At 38.9% G+C, this 23,956-nt stretch overlaps 4 long non-coding RNA genes across 4 annotated transcripts; all 4 read left to right on the forward strand.

The window, feature by feature from the left end:
* Positions 1 to 1,309: 1,309 nt before the first annotated feature.
* LOC106098028 (uncharacterized) lies at positions 1,310 to 7,805 on the forward strand. Its single transcript, XR_003219113.1, has 5 exons — positions 1,310 to 2,079; positions 5,519 to 5,667; positions 6,409 to 6,573; positions 6,652 to 6,786; positions 7,748 to 7,805. It is a non-coding gene; the product is annotated as an uncharacterized LOC106098028 (long non-coding RNA).
* A 1,419-nt stretch (positions 7,806 to 9,224) lies between these two features.
* Positions 9,225 to 13,729, forward strand: LOC102077251 (uncharacterized). The gene is made up of 4 exons (XR_003218113.1): positions 9,225 to 9,419; positions 10,222 to 10,317; positions 10,584 to 10,616; positions 13,437 to 13,729. It is a non-coding gene; the product is annotated as an uncharacterized LOC102077251 (long non-coding RNA).
* Positions 13,730 to 18,076: 4,347 nt separating this feature from the next.
* On the forward strand, positions 18,077 to 18,840 carry LOC109204487 (uncharacterized). The gene is made up of 3 exons (XR_002063980.2): positions 18,077 to 18,254; positions 18,401 to 18,581; positions 18,784 to 18,840. It is a non-coding gene; the product is annotated as an uncharacterized LOC109204487 (long non-coding RNA).
* A 218-nt stretch (positions 18,841 to 19,058) lies between these two features.
* Positions 19,059 to 19,772, forward strand: LOC112846245 (uncharacterized). The gene is made up of 3 exons (XR_003219132.1): positions 19,059 to 19,083; positions 19,231 to 19,491; positions 19,746 to 19,772. It is a non-coding gene; the product is annotated as an uncharacterized LOC112846245 (long non-coding RNA).
* Positions 19,773 to 23,956: the final 4,184 nt, after the last annotated feature.

The raw sequence follows: 23,956 nt of genomic DNA on the forward strand, positions 1-23,956 counted from the left end.
TTTTTCATTTTTCAGCAGCATAGTGCTTTTTTCAAATTATTTTTTAAGAGTCAGGTCAAGGCTCCAAAAGCCCAAAGGAGATATAAGGGTGGCGGCTCACAACAGTTTTTGTTTGCTACATGGATCATTTTAGTTCAGCTGGGTGTCTTTCCTTTTGTTATATTTCTTTAAGAGTTCAAAATGTGTTGATTACATAAATATAATTTAATTTTCTCTGTAGCACTTCATGGATTTCATAAGCAGCACACCTTAGTTGTTCACACAAAGCATAAAGATAAAAAAAACAATACAGTGTTATCTTCATTTTAGATGTCAAAAAGTATTTGCGGCTCCCAGTGTTTTCTTTTGCGTGGAAACCGGGTCCAAATGGCTCTTTGGGTGTAAAAGGTTGCAGACCCCTGGCCTAGGCCCTAGGGTTTATTTCTGGGATTTCGCACAACCCAGGATTCAAATCATGAATACATAATGGGCTTGGATTTACAACATTATGAATGAAATCTGCTCTATTTGGAAGCAGCCAGCCCCCCTTTCCTTTCGAGGAGTTATGTGTGAGACTTTAAATCATCAAACTGTAAATTATAAATTTTAAATTGTTATTGATCCCTTTATCCCTGGTCCTAAAGTGTATATTTATTTTCTTACTCTTCTTATATTTATTGTTTGTTTACTTGCGGAGATGACAATAAAGTTTACTTTGACTTCAGCAGCGAGCACGCGCCCCGAGGACTCTTGCGCTCACTTTCCGCGTATAGAATTTCGAAAAAACATCGGTGCAATTTATAAGTCTGTATCATAATGTCTGGTGTTTTCGTGTTTGTTGGTTTGTTTTTATTTTGTTTTATTTTGCGAGTTGGTTAGTAAATGCTGCTTCAGCCAGCCAGTGAATCCCCCGCCGCCCCGCCCTCTCCTCCACTCAGAAAAATTATGGTTCTTAAATGGTTCTTCAGATGTCTTCATGGTTCTTTAAAGAACCATCATACGTCAAAGAACCTTTTTATTTTGTAGATGGTTCTTTAGCTATTACAAATGGTTCTTTAAAGAACAAAAGGTTCTTCATCCTTAGCTATCTAAGTTTGATGGTGTAAAATGGCATAAATATTTATTCACTATAATGAGGGTGTGAATTATACTGTGTGTTTTGTTTGTGTGCATGTGTGTGCGAAGGGGGAGGGCGGGTTACCTGGCAATTACCCTTTAAGAGCAGATGGTAGGAAACTGAATATTCAAATAAAAGTTAGAAATACTTGCTTAAAAATATACTGGTGGCAGGGGTGCGGGCCAAAGCCTAAAGATCCTACCCCCAACACCCCTAACCCCGCAAACCCACTGATCACAAATAATGTGGTAATAGAATATGGAATTTATTATTAAGACATTTATGAATATGGTGAGTTAACAAACAGTAGACACAATACACACATTCAAATACTGTACTTTTTTTTTTTTTGCTAAGTGAATGGGTGAATGACTGAATGTAGTGTAAAGCGCTTTGGGGTCCTTAGGGACTAAGTAAAGCGCTATACAAATGCAGGCCATTTAGTTTTAAATTTTAATAAAGTATTACTATTTTCTGCTTCAAGGCATTACTTTTGAGATTATTATATGTATTAGAAAATATAGCATAATGATAATACTAGTTATTGTAAACTTTACAAACCACCCAGCAGTATGTAAAGTCAAATTATAAAATACAAGTAAATAACAATTACACAACAGAATGTCAATGTGTTCATTACCGACACACTTAGCTTTGACAAAGCACACTGCTTAGGTAAAGGATCTCAGTACTTGTTTATCACTGAGCAATTTGTTAATATGTGTTTTGAGCCAAATAAATGACAGGGAGAGAGAGAGAGAGAGAGAGAGTGTGACGTTAGGACACGTCGTACTATGGCAACCTCCCGAAGGTGGGGGGGTGTCAATCATTGGAATGTGCATGCGCAGACAGATTGCGCGACCGGCGGGCCTTGAACTTTCTAAGGGAAAAACACTTTCTCACGGACGGTGACAGCGAAGCGGATAACAGTCTTGAGTACCTGCTGGTCTTTGAAGCTCTGGATTCTGGGACTGTTGGAAAAGGTAAAACATTTTCATTAAAACCTTTTTACTGTTTTGTTTTTGTTACTCGTCATTTCACCCCAACCGGTCGCAGCAGATGGCCGCCCCTCCCTGAGCCTGGTTCTGCCGGAGGTTTCTTCCTGTTAAAAGGGAGTTTTTCCTTCCCACTGTCGCCAAAGTGCTTGCTCATAGGGGGTCATATGATTGTTGGGTTTTTCTCTGTATTTATTATTGTGCTATCTACTGTACAATATAAAGCGCCTTGAGGCGACTTTTGTTGTGATTTGGCGCTATATAAATAAAATTGAATTGAATTGAATTGAATTGTAGCTTGCTGTTAATGCTGTGCTAACAGTAACGCTTAGCTATGTTAGATACGTTAGCCGTTGACGTTAACGCAATTGAATTTAGTATCAGTATACAGAACTGTTTTCCTAAGAAAACCACTGGTATAATTAAGTGAAAGTGCTCCCAACTAATTTGAACCTTTGACTTCTAAAATATGCGGTTCTGTTGGGTGCTGCGTACATAACCTAATGTCAGCTAGACCGATATTAAAATTTATAATATTGTTAAAGTCACTAAAATGGCGCCTGAAGCCTGACATGAGCTCTGTGTCTGCTCTAGAAACTCAGAAATTCAGTAGAGCTGAGCCGTACATTAAATACTCACATCAGCCTGTACTTTGAATTCTGTAAGAGCTGTATAAAATACAGCTATGCATAAGTGTTTTGAATGAATAGAAATGTGACACATGGGAAGGTGTGTCTGTGACTGTTCCTGTGTAACTAATTTTCAGACTAGTTGACAAGTTATGCTCCGGCCATTTGATGTTACCAGGATGGATGTCCTTTTGTAATATAGTTAAATTTTCTTTGTACATTTCATTTATCCACCATCGTACATTAAGCCAAGAAGAGGTCATTATACTAACAAGAGGTATCAACGCTGGGCAAAAGTTCAGCATGTGGTTAAAGTTTGTAATCCAGCCAGGGTGTAAATATCACTCAGCAGCCAGTCGCAGAGCTGAAGCAGGTGGCATCAACACATAAATCTACTCTACCCGGCTTAAATCACAAGACCACCTCTGACCGAAAAGCTGTAGATTTTTCTTGTTTGCACAAATTAATTAAGACTTACACTAGCAGTTTGCAGACCACTTCAGGGGAAAAATCAACACCATCAGATGTGATATTTTATCTTCTCGTGATATGATTTTAAACACATCTGAGGGCTCGATTGTACCTGAGGAGACACTGGACAGTTTTGTCCTGGTTAATGCTGAGAACCTTAAGAACATTTTCTCCACAGTGAGACCCACCACATGTCTTTTAGATCCAATCCCCTCTTTACTTTTTAAAACACTTTATGGATTTTTTGAAGCTGAGCTTTTATACATGATGAATTGCTCTCTTCAGTTGGGTGTCTTCCCTGCTGCCTTTAAAATGGCGGTGGTGAGGCCCCTTCTGAAGAAGAGCAATTTGGATTGTAATGATTTTAATAACTACAGACCTGTATCCAACTTACCATTTTTAAGTAAAATTTTAGAAAAACTTGTTTTTACTCAGATTAATGATTTTTTGATTGATAAACAGATCCTAGAGATATTTCAGTCTGGATTTCGGGTGAACCACAGCACAGAGACCGCTCTCCTAAAGGTTTTAAATGATCTTAGATGTAACTGGGACTCCCAAAAGCTCTCAGTCCTGGTACTACTGGATCTAAGCGCAGCCTTTGATACAGTAGACCACGCTATTCTTTTAAACAGACTGAAACACATGGTGGGCCTTTCTGGTGCTGTACACAACTGGTTCACTTCCTATCTCTCAGACAGAACTTTTATGGTGAGTATGGATACATGCTCCTCTAAGATCCATAAAATGACATGTGGTGTGCCCCAAGGGTCGGTTTTAGGCCCTGTACTTTTTAATTTGTATATGCTCCCTCTTGGCAGTGTCATCAGGAGGCATGGAGTGAACTTCCACAGTTACGCTGATGACACTCAGCTGTACATCTCCGTGTCTCCTGATGACACCAGACCAATGGATGCCCTTTTTAACTGTATTCTAGATATAAAATCTTGGATGGCAGAAAACTTTTTACAGCTTAACCAGGACAAAACTGAAGTTTTAATCATCGGTCCTGAGGCTCAGAGAGAGAAACTCTTGTCTAAATTACAGGCATTTTCACTATGTCCTTCACTACAAGTGAAAAACTTGGGTGTTATTTTTGACTCTGAGCTTGGTTTTATCCCACATATTAAACACGTAACCAAAATTGGATTCTATCATCTAAAAAATATAGCCAGAGTCCGCCCTATTCTCTCTCGGGCCAACACGGAGATGCTGATGCATGCTTTTATTACCAATCGCATTGATTACTGTAATGCCCTGCTCTCTGGTCTCCCCAAAAAGAATATTTCACCTTTGCAACTTTTGCAAAACTCTGCAGCTCGTGTGCTGACGAAGACCAGAGGGCGGGCCCACATTACACCGGTTTTAGAATCGCTGCATTGGCTCCCCGTGTGTTTCAGGATCGATTTTAAAGTTCTTTTATTGGTTTTTAAATGTCTTAATGGTCTTGGGCCTTCTTATCTTTCAGATCTGCTTTTACCATATGAACCCTCGCGGACCCTGAGGTCCTCTGGTACTGGCCTTTTGATTGTCCCTAAAGTCAGGACACATACTCACGGAGAGGCAGCTTTTCAGTGGTATGGTCCTCGTCTGTGGAACAGCCTGCCGGAGGAGCTCAGGGCCGCAGAGAACGTACATGTTTTTAAGAACAGGCTCAAGACCCACCTTTTTAATTTAGCTTTTACCTAACGTTTATTTATTTTATGCTTATTTATTCTAACCTGTTATTCTATTTATATTATTAATTTAGTTTTTACCTAATATTTATTGATTTTATTCTTATTCATTTTTTATCTTCTTACTCTGTTTATACTTATATTTATATTGTATCCCACTCTTATTTATTTTATCTTTTTATCCTGTTTATATTCTTATTAGGTTATATCTCCAGTGTTTCCTCGGAGGGGGCTCTCTGCACCGGGGCTGTGATCGACCGTGGCTGCTGGGGCTCTGTGGGTCTTCTCAGCCTGGCTGGGGGGCTTGTTTGCCTCCCTCCTGCTGCGTGCCCAGCCTGGAGGCTGCGGTCTGTGACTGGCTCCCGGTGCAGACGGCTTCCTGTGATAGTGTTTCGTCACTTGGCTAATGCGTACCCAGCTTAATATTATTCTTTAAGTGTGTGTGTGTATGTGTGTGTGTGTGTGTGGGGGGGGGAAATGTGTGTATTCATGATCGTTTCTGTTAATGACAGTGTGGGGAGTGAGTGGGAGGGTGGGGTGGGCTGCTTTTAACCATGTAAAGCACTTTGTGCTACAGTTTTTTTTTTTTTTTGTATGAAAAGTGCTTTATAAATAAAGATTGATTGATTGATTGACTAATTCTTTTCACAGCTCCAACAAAATGAGGAAGAGGAGCGGGAGAAACACACTTAGATTGAATTACAATTGGATGGAAGTCAAGGACAAGGAGAAGGAAGCTTAGGATGAGGAGGAAGAAAAGCAGCAGGAGCATCTTTAGGGATCTCTATGATGTCATTGAGGTTTGTTTCATAATATTGTCCTCTCACAAAGAAAGATGACTTGTTTTAGTTCACCTACTCCCTGTATTAAGTAGTGATTTGCAAAACGTTGTGGAAAACCACGGAGCAGGCACGTATAGCGCACCTGCAGGTAAATGAACATCAAATCTCTAAGACTAAAATCTGTATTATACTTTTAGTCTTAAGAACATATGTTGTATATTTATCACCCTTATGATAAAACCCATGTCAGCCATTGGTTTATGGACTCAACATTTGCTTTATTGCTATTGCTGTGTTGGTTTTTGTGAGCCTTTTGGGACCATATTAGGACGAGGGATCAGAATCTGGAGTCGTGCACACTACTGTTTCCTTTAGTGTGTATCCATAAGATTTGTACAACAGATCCAAGTTGTGCCTTGAAAACAGGAAAGTCATCTGCATAGAGGAGAACTTTAATAGCAGGCTTGTACAAAGTGAGGCTTTGTGCTCACATTTGCTGCAAACACTCGTTTTAATTCTGTTACCTTGTTTTGATGCAGAATTCAGTTGAAATCAGGGAAGAACTGGACTTGTTTTTTATAATTTGTTCTCGTGAATTAATTGTGTATCGCATACATTTGATTTGACTTTCTGCGAGACAACAGTCGTCCGCTGGCCAAAAAAGTTTTCCAAATACCTCCACATTATCAAGCCTGGATTTAGAAAAGAACAGCAAAAAAATCTGCACCTCCTGCTTCACATGCAATTTGTGTTTGTGTGTGGCGGCGGCGAGAGGGGAGACCTCGGCTCATCCAGCTGGAGAGCCTGACCAGGAGGAGTCGAACATTAACTCGGCTCTTCCAGGGCACCCTGCAGACTCGGCTGCTGGCAACAGCGAGGGATGATGTGAACGCCAAACTGGAGTCCATCACAGGTCGACTGCAGGTATGCGAGTCAGACCTTCTGAGGAGGGTTTCACTTTTCTCTCTTCTTTATAATTGACCTTTGTTTTCTCTCTCTCAGCTCCTTGTCTCAGAGATGGAGGGATTTGAAGCACAAAGGGAGCAGCTTGTCGTTTGGTTGGCTGATATGGATGCCCGCCTGAGTGAGGTTGACCAGCTGACAGGAAACACCTGTGAAAAACTGAAACAACTGCAGGTGTGGCGTTGTTTTGATATGACATATATTTGATATGATACATACGTCAGAGACATTATCCTAAACTGGACTAACAAAGGACCACGAATCCAACATGAAACTTACCTTACATAAGGTAAGGCTGAAGTTCATTGATAATTTTGATCAAAAACTTGTTGTTGAAATATTTTTACTGAACATGCAAACATTTGCTGATGAAAATGTCTTGATTTATTGGTCTGTTATGAAGCTATTGCTATTTCTAATGTGTTTTTATCACTTTCTGATGTTTTATTAATTAAACAATACATGTATTAATTGTTGTTATCTATAAATATAGTATTTATGTATATTTATTTATAGTATAGTAAAAATGTTTAATTATTACTGTTTAAATGACTAATATGTGACATGTATTAGTAGTGATGTTGTGCTGAGGGTTAAAATGCCTTTTTGTCTTTTGGTATATTACGAAATGGCAATAAACCATTAATATATGTCTGTGCTGTGCTCGTTTATTTTACCCTACTCAAATTCAATTTATGATACATTTTATTTTGAAAGATTTAAAATGGTTTTTTAAAGAACCATTTCTTTCAGTGGTTCTTTGAAGAACCATTAAAGGTGCCTCAAAGAACCATTTCTTGATGGTTCTTTGGGGCACATGTCACATGTGCCATACATACTGACTTTAACGTGTGTTTGAACGAGCTGACGGTTCACTCGTTAAGCTGAAAGAAAGATGCTTTAATCACAGGAGTCACACATGTGTCCACTGTACCATCTGGAACTCTTCTTGTTTAGCACTCGTAATAACACAAACACTAAATCCTCCTTCTCTTGTGCTGTTTTGTAGCAGTGTGTACACCTGAGACTGTCACCTGTCTGTCTGTCCTGCACTCTCTCTGTTTCTTTCTCTCTGATTGTGGAATAAAAGTATGAACATGTATTTATAAGTTACACTTGTGTTTGAATCCTGTAGCTTATCACACATTTGATTTCCATGTGTGACAACTGCAAGTGTCCAGAGTGAGGACAGACTGAGGGATCCACTGCTGCACATCATCTGTGAGGCTTTGCACCCCTGATGATCCACCAGGACACACTCAGCTTGTGTGAGGAAGAGGAGGAGGAAGAGCCAGCAGCAGCTGACAGATGGAGAGAATAGACAGACTGTTCCCTGTTTGTGAAGGACTGCTAGAAAAGTTTAACATAACTAATTGTCTGTCCTGAATCAGTCTTATTAGGTAATGTTCAAATAATGTTATCATTCCAGTGTTTTCAGTGTGGGAGAAAGTACTCAGGGCCTTCAAGTTACACACTATGAAAGGCAGAGACAAGTTTAATATTCAGAAACCTAAAGTATGTATCAGCAGCAGAATGGAGCTAAAAATAAATGTTTGTTTCAGTTCTATGAAGCTTTGAGTATTTTGGATTAGTAGTACTGCTGTGTTTGTTGCATCATATTGCTGTAATTGTTTATATGCTTTATATATTCTGAGGTAAGTTGATCTATAGTGTTACATCATATTCTATAAGGATGTTATGTGTTTGTATACTTTCTGCCCAGTTTGACCCATTTAGCAGAAGTCAGCCTGTTTAAGGCTCTGATATCTGTTCTGTATGACTTAAAGCAGTTATGACATGGTCTGATTTTCTCACTCAATAAAGGAATATTTCATATATATCAGTCTAATCTTCATTCTATCAGAAACAGTTATCACAGCTCGTACATTTGCTTTTTACACATATATGTAAGCATTGAGCCAAATTTAGTAATGTCAACATACTGAAGGAACAACATTTGTCTCTTATATGTGATACATCTATATATGCACTGTCAAAGATACTTGAGTGTCTTTGAGTGAAGATTTAAGGTGATAGGAAATATAAATAACTGCAACTTGAATCTTTACTGAAGCTCAGTATTTGACACGGCGTTCTCACATGAATTTCACTCACATGTGCTGTACCAGTGTACCTGCACATGTGACGTGACAATAGAAGTGATTTGATTTGAGACTTCAAACTCACTGCTGTAATAACTTATAATGATTAATATAATAACTATAATATTGACCATATCATATTTACACTGACTTTAGTCTCATAAACAACATTAACTAATTGTTATTTACTAGCTAATCTTAAAATGACTGTTCAGTACAGATATGAAGGCCAACAATCACGTTTTACAGTCCTGTGGTCTCAGCCTCAGATACTTATTAAATCACACAAAGCTGGTGTAGAAACAAACAAACAAATGAACAAAATATGTTCTCCTTCATTTCTGTCAAACAAAGCTGTATGAAACGTTTCCAGCTGTTAGTATCATGGTTGCTAGGCAACCTGGGCAGCGCGACGGAGGCTAGACCGTCCCATTTCACAAGCCTCGCACTTCCGGCCTTTCGGCGGTCTTTGAGTACGCGGCCCTTGAGGACCGTTGAGGCTGCGTACTTTAAGGGTGCAGACCCTGAATTGGGATACAGCCAAGGAGAGGGGCAAGAAAGAAGGAGGAGAAGAGGGAGAGGACAACACCACGCCCACACACTCCCACAGCCTCACAGGATGTAACAACAAGCGTCACAGAGCATTGTTGTTTTAAAGCAGGACATAAAAAGAAGCCTAATTCTGGGAGTTCATCCTTTGGACAAGTGAGATTAAAACAAGTTTGTTCAACCGTCACAGTGAAACCTGATGCTGACTTCCAGCCACTGAGTCCAAAAACCTGGCAGCGGAGGAATATTCCCAGATGTCGATATACAGGATACGGGAAATAAAAATCAGAGTTTTTGAAGAAGAAAGAGGTTGAAGAAAATCGTTGCCTTACAGTAAAAGAGCAGGTTTTATGGTCTTATTATAGAAAGTCGAAGGAGAACAACACGAGAAACGCGCTTCTGTTTTCAGTGGGCAGGGAATGTAAATACGTCATAGGTGCTGTTGGAGCTGCTGTTGGAGGCTGGAGTGAAAACACAGAGAGGCCAGTTCGAGGAAGAAGCTACAGTCTTATATGTATTACAGCGTCTTTCTTCTTCTTCGCTTAAAAATTGTCAGTGCATCACAGAGCAGCAGAGCTGGATGTGACGATGAAGCGCTCTTTGCGTGCTCGAGTTATTCTGTCAGTACATCACTGACCCAGATTACAAAGTGACTCTGGGGCGGATCCGGTTCGGACTCACTTTGCTATCTGGGGACTCTTTCTGTTTGAATGTTACCGACTAAAGGAACCATTTTAGGACCGTCTCAGTGTATGAGGTGGTTAACGCCGTTTCACTCAGAGCTTGAACTTGAATTGTTTTTTACGTCGCACCATCAAAATAAGAGAGAGAGATCGTGTAACCATTATGTTAGCTAACTCCTTGGATCATTTTAAAGGTTGAATATCATGTTGCACACACACTGTCACACTGTTATCTATTTAAAGAACTACATCTCTTTCTTCTGCTTAATTTTTAGTTTGAAGTAAAACAGTTAAAGATTAGCTGCATCAGAGAGCAGCAGAGCTGGATGTGAGGATGAGGCGCTCTTTGCTCTGCGTGCTGGAGTTACTCTGTAAGTACATCACTGACTTTCTCTGTTTGCATGTTATTGATTAAAGAAACTGATTTTTATTTGTGTAAATTTCATGAAGAGGTGAAAAAGTTTGTCTTAGAATTTGATTGGTTCTGACTTGTGTCTGTTTAACATTGTGTGGGATACACTGCAGTTTTACACTTACAGTTTATAGTTTATGAGCTCAGAAAATGATTTGAGGATCAACATGAACAAAAAATTAACTTTTTTTAATGAGTTTGATGATGTTTCAACCTCGATTTTAGGGCTAAGTACACTCTACTATGGAAATGCAGAAGGTAAGATTTTGCTTCTTTTTTTTTCTTTTCTTCTCGTTTATAAAATCTTAATATTATCGGTCTGTATCTGTCATGATCCTGGGTTTGGGACCAAGAGTTTTCAGTTTTGAACTCTCAGTTTCTGTTTGATATTATGTTTCACATGGTTTGTTGTAGTTTTACAGTTTTGAGTTGATCTAATATTACACTTTGTCTTGGGTTGTGTTTTCATTCACATTCTGTGTGTATTGTTAACATTTTTATTTATTTTTCAAGGTTGTTTCCCATCCTCCTGTGTTCCCTGAGTCTAGTCTGTCTTTCTGTTAGATCTCCTGTGCTTAGTCAGTTTCATCTTCATGTTTGTTTACCTTTTGTCTGGGTCAAGTTTGTGTCTTTGTGTCTCTGTTTTCATGTGAAGTTTCAGCAGTAAAGCTGTTTTGAGTTTAGTTCTGCTTCCACATCCTGCATATTGGGTCCTAATGTGCCTGCTGCACAGCAACCCATGACAGTATCACTCTAAATTAATCTTCATGTTTACATTTTTGCCACAGCTGAACCAAAATTTAGACAAAGAACACAAACAAGAGTTTACAAAATTATCAAGAATTTATTTCCACAGATACAAGTAGCTGAGACAAACAGGTGACTGAGATAAATGTGAGGGCTGATTATCCACGGGTGGAGAGCCTCCAGCTCTCTCAGAGTCTTTCTGATGTGAGGGAAGTAAAGAACAGGTTGAGTTAGAATAGATTTGGGTTACAGGCAGGACGGAAGAGCGAGAGAGGCGAGTGAGTGTGGCCGAGTGGTCAGGGACACGAGGATGGATGAAGATCCAGGGGGGACAGAGATGGGCTCAGCAAGTGAATCAGATTTGAACGAGTCTGTGATGTAGCAGTGTGATGATGGCCTCCCTCACTTGCATTAACATCTTTTTGGGCTTCATATTTAAAATTACAGTTAAAAGCTATAAAATACAAATTCAACACTTTGAATCAACTTCAGATATTATGTTTGCTTCATTTGTCCTGAAATAACAAGAGAGCAGCTCTCACCTGGACACAGACTGATGGTCAGTCAGTTGTTTCATTAATTTTAAACATCTTAAAATGGAGCCCTGTGGATAGAAATGGCTGTTATTCTTAAACAGTTGATTGACTTTAATGGTTTTTTTTGTAAAACCCCCTGATAAAAGCTGAAAGTCTGCACTTCAGTCACATATTGATTATTTGATTTACGATCCACTGTGGTGGTGAACAGATGCAGAACTACAAATCTGGTAAAACATTATGGCCTTTTTAAAATTCTCATCAAACCTGCAGTGACAATAGTTCTCTTGTTGTGGGGGGATTTTTTTTTCTATATTTCTAACTTACAGTACATGATGTTAAGGTTCAAAATATGTTGAGAGAGGAATCCAAAAATACCCACAGATCCGGTCCGGTGTGCAATTAGACGGCATTTTAATGAATACACATGTGTGAGTCCGACCGCTGTGCAGATTGCAGTGTCGAACCAAACTTACAACAATTAGACAAAGGTTTTATAGGGGTAGGACAACAAAGCATACGTCACTCCAAAACCACAATGACTTTTAACATAGAACATCATCTTCGCGTCGACGGCAGATGCTTCCTGTCTCCATCCTCGCTGTCGCACCATGAGCGCCTCCTTATCTCCCCGAACATCAGGTGCACTTCCTGTAACAGACTACCACGTACGCCTCGACTTTGCAGTTATAAACTCTTACCTAAATGAGTCTATCTGTGTGTGTGTGCACGTGCGGGGGCGCGTGCGTGCTGTGTACTGCGTACGTGTCGTGACCTCTCTATTTGTGTCTGTATGTGTGTGTATGTCTCGTCTGTCTGTGCGTGCACAGAGTGTGCATCTGCTCTCTGAACCTTAGTTGACCTCAACTTAAGCAACCCCAAGCAAAACAATTTGAACTTTCCCCTATCAGTGATCCCTCTAACTAAGTGTGTGTGTGGTTACGTGTATGTCCGAACCAAAACTATGTATGTGTACTCTACTGAATAAATGTTTTAATCAAAAGCCTCTACTAAAAGCTTAATACAGTTTCCTGTCCCACTCACAGTACTTGCATTCAGAGTCTGCTTTCAGTTTCACTTCTGCAAAAGCATGCCTTGCAGACGCATTTCCTGTCAGCCTGCAGTCAGCTTCTCACCCACTGAAGACTTCAGTATAAGAATACAAAAACATTCAAAAACCTTTAAATTATAAATTCAACTCCACAGTTTGAAGTGGTTATAACAACCTGTAATAAAGACTAATATAATACCCATATATTTGAACATCTGAATGCCTCTGAATGCAACATCACTATTAACATGAAATGGTAATGATGATTATAAAAATAGCAGCAAATAATAGCAGTAAAATATTTCTATTCTCAATAATGACAAGGCCACTCTGACAGCAGACAGCACAACCATACCAGCAGGGGGCAGTGTGACACTGACCTGTGATGTGAAGGAATCTGCTGACTTAGAATATGAGTGGTTCAGACAAACGTCATCTGAAGAAAAGTCCATAATAACTGATGAATCAGGCAGAGCGATCTCTGTGTCTGAAGGAGGAAATTACACCTGTAGGGCTGAAGGGAAAAATATCATAATGACAGAAAGTGACTCAGTCACAGTTCAGGAAACTGGTGAGATTGAACATTTCACTTGAAATAAAACATTTTTTATGTTATTATTATTATTACTAGTAGTTTCTTTTATTTTTTTTTATTGTATTTGAGCTATTTTTAAAGATTCCTGCACAACAAATAATTCACATAGTTATGATGAAAACCTGCTGTTGGATGTTTTTCTTTCTCAGTTCGTAACAGGATCACAGTAAAACTGCAGCACAGCTGGTCTCAGATATTCACTGGTGAGACAATCACTCTCAGATGTGAGATTCAGGGAGGTGAAGGAAAGGTGTGGAAATATGAATGGACAGCACCCAACACAAACAGCCCTCCAACATCCAGTGAATACAGGATCAGCAGAGTTTCAGTGTCCCACAGTGGAGACTACAGATGTCGGGGTAGCAGTGACTATCTCTTAACAGGATGGAGTGATGCCTTCACACTGACAGTTTCATGTAAGTTGGACCATGATTCATGCTGACATTTAATTCAATTCAATTCAATTTTATTTATATAGTGCCAAATCACAACAAAAGTCGCCTCAAGGCGTTTAATATTGTACAGTAGATCGCACAATAATAAATACAGAGAAAAACCCAACAATCATATGACCCCCTATGAGCAAGCACTTTGGCGACAGTGGGAAGGAAAAACTCCCTTTTAACAGGAAGAAACCGGCAGAACCAGGCTCAGGGAGGGGCAGCCGTCTGCTGCGACCGGTTGGGGTGAGAGAAGGAGGACAGGATAAAGACATGCTGTGGAAGAGAGACAGAGATTAATAACAGATATGATTCGATGCAGAGAGGTCTATTAATACATAGTGAGTGAGAAAGGTGACTGGAAAGGAAAAACTCAATGCATCATGGGAATCCCCGGCAGCCTACGTCTATTGCAGCATAAATAAGGGAGGATTCAGGGTCACCTGGTCCAGCCCTAACTATATGCTTTAGCAAAAAGGAAAGTTTTAAGCCTAATCTTGAAAGTAGAGATAGTGTCTGTCTCCCGAATCCAAACTGGAAGCTGGTTCCACAGAAGAGGGGCCTGAAAACTGAGGCTCTGCCTCCCATTCTACTTTTAAATACTCTAGGAACAGCAAGTAGGCCTGCAGTGTGAGAGCGAAGTGCTCTAATAGGGTGATATGGTACTACAAGGTCATTAAGATAAGATGGGGCCTGATTATTTAAGACCTTGTATGTGAGGAGCAGGATTTTGAATTCAATTCTGGATTTAACAGGAAGCCAATGAAGGGAAGCCAATACAGGAGAAATATGCTCTCTCTTTCTAGTCCCTGTCAGGACTCTTGCTGCAGCATTTTGGATTAACTGAAGACTTTTCAGTGAGTTTTTAGGACATCCTGATAATAGTGAATTACAGTAGTCCAGCCTGGAAGTAATAAATGCATGAACTAGTTTTTCAGCATCACTCTGAGACAGGATATTTCTAATTTTAGAGATGTTGCGCAAATGGAAGAAAGCAGTCTTACATATTTGTTTAATATGTGCGTTGAAGGACATGTCCTGGTCAAAAATAACTCCAAGGTTCCTCACAGTGTTACTGGAGGCCAAGGTAATGCCATCCAGAGTAAGAATCTGGTTAGATAGCATATTTCTAAGATTTTCAGGGCCGAGTACAATAACCTCAGTTTTATCTGAATTAAGAAGCAGAAAGTTAGCGGCCATCCAGGTCTTTATGTCTTTAAGACATTCCTGCAGTTTAACTAAATGGTGTGTGTTACCTGGCTTCATGGACAGATAGAGCTGCGTGTCATCTGCATAGCAGTGAAAATTTATGCTATGTCTTCTAATGATGCTGCCTAAGGGAGCATGTATAATGTAAATAGAATTGGTCCTAGCACTGAACCCTGTGGAACACCATAATTAACCTTAGTGGGTGAAGAGGACTCTCCATTTACATGTACAAATTGGAGTCTATTAGATAGATATGATACAAACCACTGCAGTGCAGTACCTGTAATACCTACAGCATGTTCCAATCGCTCTAATAGGATATTATGGTCGACAGTATCGAACGCAGCACTGAGGTCTAGCAGGACAAGCACAGAGATGAGTCCACTGTCAGAGGCCATAAGAAGATCATTTGTAACCTTCACTAAAGCTGTTTCTGTGCTGTGATGAGCTCTGAAACCTGACTGAAACTCTTCAGATAAGCCATTCCTCTGCAGATGATCTGTTAGCTGTTTGACAACTACTCTTTCAAGGATTTTTGATATAAAAGGAAGGTTGGAGATTGGCCTATAATTAGCTAAGACAGCTGGGTCTAGAGATGGCATATTGAGTAAAGGTTTAACTACAGCCACCTTGAAGGCCTGTGGTACATAGCCGATTATTAGAGATAGGTTGATCATGTTTAAGATCGAATAATTAATTAATGGCAGGACTTCTTTGAGCAGTTTTGTAGGAATGGGGTCTAAAAGACACGTTGATGGTTTGGAGGAAGTAATTATTGAAGTTAATTCAGAAAGATCAATTGGAGAAAAAGAGTTTAACTTAACATCGATGGTACTAAAAGTAGCTGTAGATAATATTACATCTGTGGGATGATTATTGGTAATTTTTTCTCTAATGATAAAAATTTTATTTGTGAAGAAGTTCATGAAGTCATTACTAGTTAACGTTAAAGGGATGGTTGGCTCAGTAGAGCTCTGACTTTTTGTCAGCCTGGCTACAGTGCTGAAGAGAAACCTGGGGTTGTTCTTATTTTCTTCAATCAGTGACGAATAGTAAGATGTTCTGGCTTTGCGGAGGGCTTTCTTATAAAGCAGCAAACTATTTCTCCAGGCTAAATGATGATCCTCTAAATTTGTGACACGACATTTCCTCTCCAGCTTACGGGTTATCTGCTTTAGGCTACGTGTTTGAGAATTATACCACGGAGTCAGGTACTTCTGATTTGAGGCCTTAGTTTTCACAGGAGCTACAGTATCCAGAGTCGTACGTAGTGAGGAGGTAAAATTTTTAACAAGATAATCGACCTCTGTTGGAGTAGCGTTCAGATAGCTGCTCTGCTCTATGTTGGTACAGGGCATTGAAGATGATAACAGTGGGTGGATTATATTCTTAAACTTAGTTACAGCACTTTCAGAAAGACATCTACTGTGATAAAGTCTACTCTCCACTGCTGTGTAATCAATTATTGTAAATGTAAATGTTATCAGGAAATGATCAGACAGCAGAGGGTTTTCAGGAAACACTGTTAAATGTTCAGTTTCTATGCCATATGTTAAAACAAGATCTAGAGTGTGATTAAAGTGGTGGGTGGGTTCTTTTACATTTTGAGAGAAGCCAATTGAGTCTAATAACAGATTAAATGCGATGTTGAGGCTGTCATTTTTAGCATCTACATGGATGTTAAAATCACCCACAATAATTATTTTATCTGAGCTGAGCACTAAATCAGATAAAAAGTCTGAGAAATCAGAGAGAAACTCTGTGTAAGGCCCAGGTGGACGATAGATGATAACAAGTAAGACTGGTTTCTGAGTTTTACAGCTGGGGTGGACAAGGTTAAGCATCAGGCTTTCAAATGAATTAAGTCTGTCTTGGTCTTTCGTTAATTAATAGGCTGGTGTGAAAAATTGCTGCCACACCGCCCCCTCGGCCTGTGCTTCGAGGTTTCTGGTAGTTAGAATGACTCGGGGGTGTTGATTCATTTAAACTAACATAATCATCCGGCTGCAACCAGGTTTCTGTAAGGCAGAGTAAATCGATTTGTTGATCAATTATTAAGTCATGTACTAACAGAGACTTGGAGGAGAGAGACCTAATATTTAATAATCCACATTTCACTGTTTTACTCTTTGGTTCAGATGTGGATACTGTATTGTTCTTTCTTTGTGATTTTTTATGTTTAAGTTGTTTATTGCTGGTTTTTAGTTTGTTTTTTGTCTGTTTGGGAGCTGACACGGTCTCAATGGAGATGGGTTTTTGGGGGGGGTAGCAGGAGGAGAGAAGCTGCAGAGAGGCGTGTAAGACGAATGTTTTAATGTTTACATCTGTCTTAACAGGAAAACTGTTACTGTAAACTGAAAGCGAGAGTTCAAGAACCAATAAGTGGGATCGATAAGCAAGCAGAGACTAATGATTCCCAGGACTTAGACTACTGGGAACCAGTTCTCTACTCCAATCCCTGCATGCAGGATTATGAATTACTGTTTGTGTTTGTAGATAAATTAATCAGTGTTTAAAGTGTGATCAGTACTGTCACAAGTTTATTCTTGATTATGTTTTAATGTTTTACTTATTTTGTTTCTTCAACAGCAAGTAAACCCAGAGCCACACTGACAGCACACAGTTCAGTCATACCAGCAGGGGGCAGTGTGACACTGAGCTGCTCTGTGGAGGGCTCTGCTGGCTGGAAGTTTGACTGGTTCAGACGTGATTCAGTCTCTTCTAAAGCTCAGCTCATGAGAGGAAATGAAGCAAACAGAGTTATTAGTGTCTCACAAGGAGGTCTGTACCACTGCAGAGGAGGGAGAGGAGATCCAGTTTACTACACAGAGGACAGCAGTGACGTCACAGTTACAGAAATTCGTGAGTTTAATTATTTTATTCTAAAACCTGAAAGAAGCACACTGTTAGTTTTCCTGACTACTGTATTATATATGCAGCTTTAGAAATGACTAGAATACAACACATTTACTGTTATTATATGAAATAGAAATCATAATATTCTTTTGTTGGTTTTATGTTTCTGTTTTATGGATATTTTCCTGTGAACAGTTCCCAGTAAGCCCACTGTGACCCTGCAGCCATCCTGGACTCAGATATACAGCGGTGAGACAGTCACTGTCAGATGTGAGATTCAGGGAGGTGAAGGAGCTCAGTGGACGTATGAATGGAGAGCAGCCAAGTTAAACACACCTCCAACATCCAGTGAACACAGAATCATCAGAGCTACTGAGTCTGACAGTGGAGGATACAGCTGCCGGGGCAGAAGGGACTATTTCTTCTCAGAGTGGAGTGATATCATCACACTGACTGTATCATGTAAGATCTTTCATCCAGAGTATCTAAATAAGGAAAAAGCACTTCTTCTTTCTTACAGCTTTATAACTGTCTTTCATGTTGGTCAGTAAAATGTTTAGTTTTTATTCCAACAACAAAAAACCTGAACAGCAGCTTTTTATTCACAGTGAAGAGAACAAAACATATGAGAGTAACTTCTCTGCTGTGCAGCTCTAATACATGAAAGATGAAATGCAGAACAAATGCTGAATCTGTCTCAGCTGCTCCACCACATCCACTAAGAAACATTAAATCCACTGATTGGTTCACAGCATAAAACAACAGAGTGGAGTGATTCAGTTTCTGACAGTAAGTAGAGTCATAGTTCATTTAACCTGGAAATAGAAACAGTTTGTAAAAATGTGTTTGTATTAGTACATGTTGAGATATTTGACATGTTTAGATAGTCTCACTCTTAAAGTTCATCATAAATATTTGTGAGTCAACATTTTAGTGACATTGAATTCAGAGTTAAGAGACGAAACATTGAGAGAAAATCTTTGTTGAACAGATAAACCCCGTCCTGTCCTCACTGTGTCTCCATCATGGCTGAGTCCTGGAGCCTCAGTAACTCTGAACTGTGAGGTTGAACATCTGTCTGCAGGATGGAGCTTCTACTGGTATAAAGCTGTTCCTGATCTATCAGAGAAATCCTCCAGTTATGAGCTGCTACCTGATGGCAGTGGGACTGCACAGGACTCCTACATCATTCATGGACAGACACACACAGCAGGATATGTGTGCAGAGCTGGAAGAGGAGACCCAGAGTATCACACTGATCACAGTCAACCAAAGTTTGTCTGGTCTGCAGGTCAGTTTGATTCTTCCCAATAATTTGTGCCATCACTGTAATCCACCAAGATTCAGCTCATTAAAATCTTTTTTTTTCTAATACTAATTTTATATTTTGAATCCTAACATCTGTGAGCTTTGTCTCTTCACTGCATGTTGTTTCCAGATGTTCATTCAGCAGCGTCTCTCACAGTGAGTCCTGACAGAGTGCAACACTTCACCTCTGACTCTGTCTCACTGACCTGTGAGGGAAACTTCACTGAGTGGAGAGTGATGAAGTTCTCTGAGGACGGCCGACTGTACTCTGACTGTAGGAGAATGACTGGATCCACATGTAACATCAACACATCAAAGTCAGATACTGCAGTGTACTGGTGTGAGTCTGGATCAGGAGAGTTCAGCAGTGCAGTCAACATCACTGTACAGAGTATGTTATTATACATTTACTTCTTGGATTTTATTGATTTAAACATCACATGAACTTTTGTCCCAGCTTTGCTGTATGTGAAGTAATTTATGTGGTAAAAATAAAACACATACACACAGTTTTTAAAAATACAAGATCAGATCTTCATGATGAAAAACATTTGTACAATCTGTTCTTATTATTGTTTGTCAGCTTTTTCTAAAAGTGTGCACCAGCTGATGTGACTGAAACAATTGTGTGTGATTGTGTCACAGATGATGGTAATGGTCCTATCCTGGTGAGTCCTGTTCATCCTGTGACTGAGGGAGCTTCTGTTAGTCTGAGCTGCAGTTTGAGAACACAAAAAATACTTTCCAATGTGTTTTTCTATCACAATGACAAACTTATTCAAAATGATACCCGAGGGGAGCTGAAGATCTCTGCAGTGTCAAAGTCTGATGAAGGTTTCTACAAGTGTCAGTACTCAGGAAGAGAGTCAGCACAGAGCTGGATGTCAGTTAAAGGTGAGCAGGATCAAAATAGTTGATGGATTTTTATAAACCAGTTGATGACTGAGAAGGAACATTAGATTTTCTGATTTAAGTCTCAAAGTCACTTGGCTCTATTTTACAAAATTATATATATATATAAATACATATAATTCATTAATAATTAATTATTATTTGTTGTAACTGTGTCAGGAGCTGACAGCTCTTCATCTCCTGTGTGGTTGATAGTTGGACTGGTTTGTGGAGTCTCTCTCATTATTATTCTCCTGCTCTTGTTGTATCGCTGCAGACAGTCCAAGTGTAAGAGCCTCTTCTTTTCATCCTGTATTAGAGAGTTTATTTACTACACACACTTTAATTATTCACACATATACATGTATTCTGATCTCATGACACAAAATAAAAATGGAACAATTTACATCACAAACATGTGTAATAACATTTGTCTCTTTCACAGATTCCTGCTTCACCAGGTTGGTAAAATACTTTTTATTATTATTTTAAACAAACATCAGTCACTTTTGAGTTTATTGTGTTTATTTCATGTTTTAGGTGGATCCAGTCTGAGAGTCACAGTCCGGGCTCCTCCACAAATCATGGAGTCAACCAGAATGAAACTCATGAATACAACTCTCTTCATCCTGGTCAGCACTTAAACCGATCTTTATTATCATTATTAATATTGACTTTTCATTCAGTCTCCACTAACAGGAACATTTCTTAGGTTCAGTTTGTGCTCAGCAGTTTTTCAAAGAACATTTATCAAAATCCAGTTGGACAAACATCCAAATAACCAACTGACTACATGCACAAAAGATCAGAAACAAACAGGATTTTACAACCTGATTGTTTCTTTAACTCGACTGAAAGAATCCACAAATGTTATTGTTTCATATCAGAACAACACAAACAGTAACACCATGATGGGTTCATGCTCTGAAAATATCTAATAGTCCTGGTTTTGACTTAAACACAACTAATGAAATTAAATGTGATGTGTTCTATATATGTATATATATGTACATATTTATATACATATATGTATGTGTGTGTGTATATGTGTATTTGCAGTTTATTCTGAAGTCACATCAGGAAGCTCTCTCAGTAATTCTGCTGCCATGCAGGCTGATTTATTCTTCACATTATTAAATGTCTTCAGCTCATAATATCTTTACATGTTGGAAATCACTTTGTCTTTTTGTGCTTGTCTTACAGGTCAGTGAGGAGAGCTGTAGCAGCAAAGCCAAGAAGAAGCTTTTTATGAAGCCACTCTTGCTCCTCTGCTCCCCAAATATCAGACATGCTCAGCTTTATGTACAGTTACAATATTAAATCATAATATCATAAAGACATATTGCTCTCTTTTAGTATAAAACATATGGAGATGTATTTCTATTTAACCCTTTAAAGCCGGTCGGAGTGGGCACGCTCCGTTTTGCGTAACTATTTTTAAATCCCTGTAGTACCGGAAGCACGTAAGCTAGCACAATAATTTTTTTTGCATATGAAACCGGAGGAGTTGTACTTACATCTTATGCCATCAGCTTGTCCTAGGTCACGGTTTCCTTCCACATATAGCTTTGCAAAAATTGCATAAAAAGCGCTTGCAGGAACAAAAACATAATATTCCAGAAACACACTTTGCCGATCCGATCAGCTGTTTGTAACACTTCCTACATTGAAATAGACAGCGCGAACTATCGCATGTCCGCCATTACCTGCCCGAAACTGGAAGTGACGTCATTTTCGCGGAAAATTTAGTTTTTTACTTGTAGGCCTTAAAAGCCTATACTGGTGTTTTTAAAAGTCATGTTTGACTTTATGCTTTTTTGAATAGTTTCTGGGATGCTTAGAACTCAAATTGCACTGCTTTAAATAGTTTGTTTTGATGCACATGCTGTTTTCTTTGCAAATTTGCATTGTAGGATTGTTTTTTCAGTTTTTTCTGCAGTATATAAAAACTGGTGTATCTCAAAAATAAAACTATGAAGACACTGAAAATAAATTTCCTGTTGTTGTAAACTATTTTTTTCAACTTTTTTGTATTTAAAGTTTTGAGGGATAAACCTCTTAAATTTCTCCAAGTAGAAATATATGTAAAAAAAACCCAAAAACGATTTTCAATTTTTTTGTAGTTTATTGCACTTTTTTGCAATTTATGTAGTTACTATGGACTTAATGCATACATATTATTAAAATTTGGGCTATAACAGTTGTATTGATGTATATCAACTTGAAATGCTCCCAAAAATGGCACTACAGCATGTAAAAATATAAAGTAAGCTCTGGTGGACTTGGTTCTATGGTAGGTCTTAAAGGGTTAATAAAATAATCAAATTACAGGATTTACATTTCTGTTAGAATACTTTTAATTAACTGCTTTAGCCCACTTACAATGAAAAGTAAAAAAATCTTGTTCATGACCTGTGTAGTATGTTAACACTATTGGAAGTAAAAATAACTTGAACTCCAATTTTGAAAACACAACATTTTTTTTTTTTTTATTATGCTCTGAGTATGAGTGTGTGTGAAGCTCCTGCTGTACACTAACCCCCTGACTGTGAGGGAGTCCTGTAACTCTTTGTCTGCAAAATACAGTATATAATAACCAATGCTGGGCAAGTTACTTTGAAAAAGCAATTAATAGTTACTAGTTCCTTCTTCAAAAAAGGAACTGAGTTTTGCAAACAACAAAGTTATGTGCAGCTATTCATCTAAAAATGCAGCCAAGGTGTTTTTTAAAAATAAATATTTCAAACTATTTACAGAACAATCAGGTGTTCTGCATCAAATAAGATGCCACACAAATTATTTGTGCCACTCCAAAGAATAATTTCTGTCCACTATAAGATAAAGGAGCACATAACAAGTCTGATACCTGCAGGCCTGACACCAGGAGGTATATCACCACCTATAGACAGCATTTACACAGTAATCTGCCTTTGGTGGCTTTTTGGCAGCAACTGTAACATTCAGCTGTCCCCCCCCTCTCTTTTTCGACACAATTTAAAAACTGGTATATAGTTTGAAGTCCACACTTTTAACACAAAAATGGAAATTGGGGTTGCCTTGGGCTGACATCTTGTTGCTATGTCATCTTAAATTGGTCATGAGATTGGTTTACCATGACTACTTTATTCTTCCTCAGCTAATCAGCAGCACTTCTGCGATTGTCCCCCCCCCTATCTCCCGGTACGCTGAAGACAGCTTCAACCGTCAGTATGTTGAAAAATAGTAACGAGTCCACACCCCATTTTCTTGTTAGTAAGGGCATTGTAACGATAGAAATAGTAATTTTTCAGATTACTAGTTACTGAAAAAAGTAATGTCTGTTATTCCCATCACTGATAATGACACAATTATTTGCATTTCTACTACTCAGAAACTAGTGAAAGTATTTAATGATCAATATCCACAAATGAAAAGTAAATAAATGACACTAGATGAGCACAAATCTGACTGAAAACTTAAACTTCACCTTAATTTTTCTGTCTGTCCTGCTCATATCTCCAATGTTTGTACACATTGTCGGTAGCATATCGTCACTCCACATCGGCCACACCGCTTTGCCAGCTAAAACACTGGTGGTGGCACATAAGGACGCTGTCATGGCCAGTCAACGTTGATTAGCTGCGCATATACGAATGTGAATCGCATCATTGGCTGGAGAAGCCACTCAAAGGTCACTCACACTGCAAAACAGCACAGAATGAATTGTTATGTATTTATTTGAATTTCAATTCAGGTTGGATTTTTTATTTTTTTTGTGCACAGCACAGATTTTCTGTGCATGGAGACCATGTCAGCAGTGCGCGATTGCACATGTGCGCAGCTTAGAGGGAACAGTAGCAGTGGGTAAAGGTGATGGTCAAACCACCATTCATTTAACTTGAACTCTTGAATCTCTCCCTTCATGATTATGTCCCGCCATTATTTTCTTACCACGTTAATTTCACCTTCCTCTGTCTGTTCACTCT

Source organism: Oreochromis niloticus, linkage group LG3 (assembly GCF_001858045.2).
Source record: "Oreochromis niloticus isolate F11D_XX linkage group LG3, O_niloticus_UMD_NMBU, whole genome shotgun sequence".
NCBI classification, from domain to species: domain Eukaryota; kingdom Metazoa; phylum Chordata; class Actinopteri; order Cichliformes; family Cichlidae; genus Oreochromis; species Oreochromis niloticus.